Below are 7784 nucleotides of genomic sequence, written 5' to 3'. Positions count from 1 at the left end.
TCTCTGGAAAATTTCCCCATGCTCCAGATCCTTTAAAAGATTTTATTAAGTGGCTCTGAGATCACATCTGCTAGCTTCCTCAGAACTCTGAAATGTAATCCATCTGGTCCTGCCAAGTTCAACTCATCTAGAGCGGATAGATATTCTCTTACCATTTTCTTGCCGATTTTAACTTGTATTCTTATTCTGTCTCCTAAGGTGTTGGTTCTGACAGATTGGACTATTTTTTTCTTTTTGTGTGAAGACAGTTGCAAAGAATGAATTAAACAGTTCTGTTTTTTTCCTGCTAGCCATCACTGCCTTGCCATCTTTTCCCATAAATGGACCAATCATTTCCTTGATTTTTTTTATAGTTTCTTACATACTGGAAGAAACTTTTTTTTTACTATTTTTAAAATAGTCCCCATTCTTGAAATAGTATTTTTAATAGAGCCTTGGTGGAGCAGTGGGCTAATGCCTCCTTAAGTAACACCAGCTGCCTGCAATTAGTGCAGGTTCGCATCCCACCAGGCTCATGGTTGACTCAGCCTTCCATCCTTCCGAGGTAGGTAAAATGAGGACCCAGATTGTTGGGGGCAATTAAGCTGACTTTGTAATAATGCCGCTTGGGGTGTGTGTGAAAGCCCTAATAAGCAGGCATATACATAGAATGAAGGCTATTGCTAAGCACATTGATTTGTGCTTAGATTGTAAGCCGCCCTGAGTCTTCGGAGAAGGGCGGGATATAAATGGGATTAAAAAAAATTATTTTAATACATATAATATGACTCTACTTCCTCTTTTGTTAGGTGTTTCTTTTAAACAGTCAGTAGTTGTCCTCCCTCTTGACACTTCCCTCCTTTTTGATTTTCCTCTCTTCTGCTTGCTCCAATTCCCTTGCCAAACTCTGTTTACTCTCCCCATTCTCTCAAACCAATGTTTTCCATTTTGCAGCAAAAATAAAAAGTAATTTGTCACTCTGACAAATTTATTTCCTCATATATTGTAAATAAACTACAAATACCCATGCATGGTATGTTCGATCCTAAGCGTCACAGGAATCTTTATTGCTCTTGATCTGAGAATATGCCACCTACTATGGGTATTTGGCAGGGTTTTTCAATTTTTAGTTTTTCACAGATCCACAGTAAATCAAGAGATATCTGACGGCAGTTATATTATTCTGTAATTGAAGAATCGGTGACAAATGAATCTAGCCTTTGATGTAATTTAATGGAAAGAAAGTTGCTATTTGAATGTTTTTTTGCCAGAAGTGCACCTGATTTAAAATGTAGCTGAGATGGCAGGGATGTGGAGAGAACTGAAGTCTTACAAATTAAAAACCTGCATATCAGAAAGGTAGAATACTGTACATACAATACCAATATAATGTATTACAAACAGCAATACATTAAAGGTAAAGGTAAAGGTTCCCCCGCACATGCGTGCTAGTCGTTTCCTACTCTAGGGGCCGGTGCTCATCTCCGTTTCAAAGCCGAAGAGCCAGTGCTTGTCCAAGGACGTCTCCGTGGTCATGTGGCCGGCATGACTAGACGTCAAAGGCGCACGGAACGCTGTTACCTTCCCACCGTAGTGGTCCCTATTTTTCTACTTGCATTTTTACGTGCTTTCGAACTGCTAGGTTGGCAGAAGCTGGGACGAGTAACAGGCGCTCACTCTGTTACGCAGCACTCGGGATTCGACCCGCCAAACTGCCGACCTTCTGATCGACAAGCTCAGCATCCTAACCCACTGAGCCACCGCGTCCCTATAGCAATACATTAGAAAACTGTAAAATAAAGAAAATATTTATATGTGCACGTTTATTCATTTCTATCCTGCGTTAATATTTTTATAAATCATTCAAGGTGGTGAACATACAGAATACTCTTTCCTCCTCCTATTTTCCCCACAAGAACAATAACCTTATGAAATGGATTGGGCTGAGAAAGAGTCATGCCTAATACAAACCACTTGGCCCCTTCTATGAAATGAAGAGCCAATTTGCTGTTAAGGTATCAAGCTAGATACCAGGAGACCATGAATGAGTTCTAGTCCTATCTTGATCATGTAGCAGCTGAATAACTTTGGGTCAGTCTTTCTTTCTCACCCCTTGGAAGGAGACAAATAGCAAACCACTTCTAAAATCTCACCAAGAAAACTGAAGGGATTTGTCCAGGTAGTCCAAGTCAACAATGACTTGAAGGTACCACCCATCCATCCATAAATAAATTTCATAGACTTTCATATATATCACACGGTACTTGGGTCTTGACCTGCCGACCTTTCGGTCGACAAACCCAGTATCTTAACCAATAGGCCACTGCATCCCTTTTGGCAAGTATTAGGTAATATTAAATTAGCTAAGTAAGTTAAATAAGCTAAGTAAGTCATGGCTCAGAATTCCTCTTTTGAGAGATCCAGAAAGGTGAATAAATAAATAAATAATTAAATATGGGTCTTATGTCAATTGTCCAACATTTATGCAAATAAACCCTTGCACATCTTTCTAATAAACAATGTTCACTAATAATGAAAAGTCAGTTGAGGCATAGTGAACTGCCCCTCTCAGTGCTAACTTTCAACTCTTTGGTATAGTTTTAATTATTTCATCAATGGAAACAAATAGGAGAAAATCAAAATAATTCCCAAACTGTGGTTTGTAATAGATGGGGGGGGGGACATGTTGCATTAAGCATGAAAAAGTAATGAAAAAAAAACACCCCAAAAGGAACAGAAAAAGGAACCTCCCATCGGAGCACGGAGAGAACCGGTAGCTGGATGAGAAATCCAACATCCTTGCAAGCCCTGCCCCTACAAAATAAGAATGGCATAAAGGCAGCCATTCCGCCAGGAAATAAAACAGCCTCTAGATGGTGCATTGGGTAAATGCAAACAAAATAGATCGTTATGGGGGGGGGGGGGGAAAGAGGTGAAATGTAACAGGTTCATAGCAAACAATTTGAGATGTGGAAAAATATAACTGGTTTCTGTTCCATTTGGCTTGTACGTTGGCTAAATCGGTGTAAATCTTCACAGAAGCCAAGGCAATCTACATTTCAGAGCAGAAATGGTTTCTTCCCCCACCCCCTGCTCATCGGGAAAACAATCCCAAAGCCTATTAACAGGTAAGCCCTACCCTCTTCTGCCCTGTCTGAACTAGTTCTACGGAGAGCCCACATGACCTGCCTGCCTTTCTGACGTGGCAGAAGTGTAGGTACACAACAGACTTGAATCTAACAAGCTGAGCTCCTGGCACTGAAAACAGGCTGAATGCCATCGTGCTTTGCCTTTGGCAAACAAGTAGAATCCATTTTCGCTTCTTAAAGGTACAGGAGAATCCAATGTCCGTTGTCCAAGTGAAAGTGGGTAGTAGCGCTTCCTAGTAGGTATGTTTAATAACAGGAACGTTTTGCGAGTCCCCGTGATAATCCTCCTCCGCTGTAAGATATGGTTAAAAGATAGGAAATTTGACTCGGTTCTAGCTTCTGCTTCCTCGTTTAATGGCTGGCGTCCCTCACGTTCACCTGCTCTTGGTGCGTCTTAGTGCACAAAAACCTGTTACTTTTGCGGGGTAACGAGCTCCTCACCTTTTACTACAAAACCCCCGAAGATGGTGCTAGAAGGAAGGACGCATCCGTTTTCAGGTGCGTAGCCCCAACTCTTTTTTTTTTTCTTCCTCCAGCAGGTGCAGTAATAGACGGCTTTTGTTTTACCGGAAACCGGGAAACGAGTTGAGATAGGAGGCATCGAAATGACTTTATGATTTGACTGGGAGAACAAAGGTTGGTAAAAGCAGATCCAGCCGCATGGCCAAAGGGCCATTTGTTTGCGGGTCGCTAGCGTGGCTCATCTGGGTGTACGAATCTCTCGGTGGAAGGAAACACAGGCCTGGCGCTCCCATCCCATCCCACCCCACCCCCCGAGGCGCACCAGCAATTTGGGAAAGAGGCCTACTACGATGCCCCTAGTGGCAGCGTTGAGCATCCACCGCGGTAACGTGCGGAGAGCGGAGCGGAACTGGTTTCTTGGTTCTGTCACCCAGTTCCACGCTGGTGGATCCAGGCGCGCAACCCCAAGGCTTAGATAACAGCAGGGGCAGCTGGCAATCAATCACCTTTCCTGATGCCAAAAGGTGGGCAACGCGGCGGGCGCTACCGATTTAGGGGGGCGCTGTTGTGATTTTACGAACGTGAGGGAAGCCAGCCAAAAAAAAAAAAAAAAAAGGAGCTCCTAATTTTTCAGGCAAGTAAATGGCCGCGAATTCAGGGAGGGAGGGAGGGAGGAGGGAGGGAGGGGCAGAGCGATCGAGATGCCAGAATGGCGCCCAGGAACTGGGGCTACTTCTGGGAGAAGCTGTTGAGATCCAAGAGATAATCTGGTTAGCCTTGTATGCAGATAAATCTGAGGCTACATTTCTCTCTCCCCTCCCCCGTTTACGGATTTATCGGGAAAATGGTTCATGTTCCTCCAAATTAGCATCAGGCTTAAGGAGGGTGAAGAGGACTTGGCCGTGGATGCCAGTTTTCTTGCAAACGGAAACGATTTAAAAAAAAAATAAAGGGTGAATGAAGGAGTCATCCGACCGTCCGGGGTATTTGGCATAAAATATTGGCAGCCGCTTGGCCAACACAGGCGGTGTCGCTTTGCTTCTGGCCGCTCCCGCAGTTCCCGTGAATAGTTTCGACTGGCTGCAGGGTTTATTTAAACCGGCTTGCTAATCTTTCCTCGGGAGCTAGAAGAGGTGGTTTTAGCCGGGAAGGAGAAAGGAGAGCAAGGAGGGGACTGCCCTGCAAATCCTCTCCTCTGCGCTTCTCCATATTTCGCTTCTCTTGCACACACGCGCGCACACGTTCACACACGAACATCCATCCGGAGGCAAAGAGCCGGTTTAAGATACAGCGAATACATTGACCGAGAAGAGCTGACGCCTGCCGCTCTTTTCAACGCGCACCCACAGCGGGAGAGCTGCGTAGCTGCGTTCTGGTAGCGGGTGAGTCGGGTAGGTTTTCACAAAATTGTTTTTGGGTGATTCCTAACACAATCAACCCGCCGCAAGTCCTGATGGCCGAGGTAGAAAAATCCGAGCAAAACTGATCTCGATTTCCAGGGAAAGAATCCCGACGACGGTTAAAGGTGATGTCTGGAGAGGAGAGGCGAGGCGAACTGGGAGAATGCGGCTAGTTGTTCTCTCTTGGCCACCATTAAGTAAGGAGGAGCTGGAGCTGTGTGCAAGCTGGAAGCCGGTCGGATGCATGGGAGGCTGGGAGGATTACGACGGGGAACCTAAGAAGGCATCTTTGCCGCCGTTGTGTGTTGGAATGCAAGAGGTGGTGTTGTTCATCGGGCTGATGCATGGGGATGCGGGAGTGAGATGATCATCTCGCAGATTTCGAAGATGTTCGCAGGAAAGCGTCTGGTTCGCGATACCAGCTGCGGCAGTTGCTGGAGGAGAAGATGATGGGGAGGTCGCGTTTCTGGTTCAGGCTGGAGCCGCTGGTGGATCTTATTGGAATTCTTATCTATCCTCCCTCCCGCTTCTGCCGCTCCACAGCTTTTGCTGTTTTAAAGAACAAATCTGGACCGTTCTCCCTCCCCTCTTCCATCCTTTTTGTTGCTACACTATTAATTTCGCGGTGGGAAAAAAAAATAAATCGGTGGCTTGATCAAATCTGCACTGTGTGGATGAATGGATTTAATGGCCGAGAATGGCTAATACGGTGGTCCCCCGGTAGACAAGCCCTCCTTCCCGGGTTAGCATAAAGAAAAGCCCGAGAGAGGGGAGTCAGGGAGAAGGCAATGGTCAGCGCTTATTTTTCACCCACTAGTTGGATCGTTACCACGGATGTATCGGGTTGCGTACATTTTCTACTTGGGAATGGCGCTCGGCATAATTCGGCGTAAGCGCCGTTGAATGTTATTGATTGATATTACCTCTTACTGTTGGCTTATTATTCGGTGCTGGGGCGGGAAATGCTCAGCTTTATCTCCCGAAACATGCAGAATGAGCTGGCAGCAAACCACCTCCCCGCAGGACTTGCGCGATACTTCCACCCCTCCCCCAATCTGGCTAGGCGTTGGCTTGGGGACATCACGTAACTGCTGCAAATCCTTTTCTCTTTTTTTTCCTTCCAAATGCGTTTGTTTTCCGTGTGCTGGTAGGAGCATTCTTGGGGGGGGGGTAAGGAACATACACGAAATTTGGCCAGGTACTGTGTCTTCTTTTAGTGCTCGCTGCTGTGTTTTTCAATATAAAAAGCACGATCACCATCTCCTTCGGAGGTGGCCAGATCATGTATCTTAAGCCTAGAAGGTGTGTTGTGTTATGGCTGATGCTAGAGCAGCCTTTGAAATATTTGTTCTGGAATTGGTCGTGCTGAGAAGCGTTCCTGTTAAAATGTCTTTCTGGAGATAGAGAAAATGGAAGGAAGTAAGCCAAAAGGAAAAGGTGAAAAATACATAGTTTCCTTTTGAAAAAGCATTAATGAAAGGAAATAGGTCTGGGTAAGTGAGGATGGGAAGAAACTGGTTTTTAGAAATAATGGATCGTTAGATATAATAAAAGATGAATAAAAACCTGCATATATTTGAGGTTAATTGTATACGATCAGCATGTAAATGAAATGTATGTACATTCTTGACTATTTGTAGACATATCCGTATGTATTTGTGATAAAATTGTAAAGAGACTGGGTGAATAATGAACATAGGGTGGAGGGAGATGGTTTTCAGGATGCCAAAATACACTTGAAAGAATTGCATGCGTAGTGTGTATACATCTGTCTGACAGAAAAAGACATACTACACATATCAAAATAGATATAATGGTGAAAGATGCTTAAGATGTGCACTTATGTGTAATATAGGGGCATAGTGCTTTGTAAGATAGTATTTATACTACCTTTTGCAGCTTGGGTTTCTTTTAACCTGACCTATCTTAGAAGATGAATTATGTTGGTATATATTAGGATGAGCTGGGTTTGAGAAAGGTAAGCATTAATTACATTTAAAATCTCTGTTAATACTAATTACATTAGAATCTCGTCCAGCCTAATAACCAGGGACACCCCATTTTTCCAAGGTTAGTGTTTGCATTTCTTATACACTGTCACCTAGTGAGTTACTATTGTAAGAAATAGAACTTGGTCCAAAATTATGTTTTGTTTTCTACTATAGGGATTTGGATTGTGCACGGTATTTTTTCAACTTCCATTAGTATTTTAGGATTTTTACAAATTCTTGAAAATCCCCAATTATGAATACATGTGTTTATCTGTGTTCCATTTATGTTATAAAAATATACGTTAACTTTTTCTCCCTTTCAGAGATCTAGGGACTGCTAATGTATAATTGGAGAATTGGTTGGGGAACTGAAATACTAAAATGGCTTATTTTTAAAAATGACAAGATGGAGTATGGCCATTGTCTTGGTCAACTTTCAAATTAACAAATGCAGTATATTTAAGAATTTAAATGGAAGGCTGCCATTGTTCCAAGAGTTACTTCAGTGTAATCAGAAATGTTCTTATGGATTTTGCCAATGAGTTTAATCTCTATTCTGGACTAAATTGTGGAGAAAAACATGAATGTGCATATAAAGCAATTGTAGTTGCTGGAATCAAAAAAATTACAGTTGCGTGAGACATTTTGAATGTTTTTTTTGGGAGGCATAGTGGCATATGTCATATTTCTCTCAAAAATAATAAAGTCACACACTGAAATCCTATAAATACTTCCTAGGCAATAAATTCAAATTAACATAAATGGAATTATTTCTGAGCTGACATTTTTAAGATTAATAAAAT

The 7784-nt window shown here is 43.0% G+C and overlaps 1 protein-coding gene across 1 annotated transcript in view; it reads left to right on the top strand.

Moving 5' to 3' along the window:
- The first annotated feature begins 3186 nt into the window (after positions 1-3186).
- The window catches only part of PCDH1 (protocadherin 1), a 159742-nt gene continuing 155144 nt past the window's right edge, over positions 3187-7784 (top strand). The window contains exons 1-2 of the mRNA XM_083357531.1: positions 3187-3368; positions 3665-3764. The gene's annotated coding sequence lies outside the window, so the exon portion shown is untranslated. The remainder of the gene's footprint in view (positions 3369-3664; positions 3765-7784) is intronic.

The sequence above is a fragment of the Vipera ursinii genome, assembly GCF_947247035.1.
Source record: "Vipera ursinii genome assembly, chromosome: 3".
Lineage (NCBI taxonomy): Eukaryota > Metazoa > Chordata > Lepidosauria > Squamata > Viperidae > Vipera > Vipera ursinii.
This window is presented reverse-complemented; position numbering and strand designations above follow the sequence as displayed.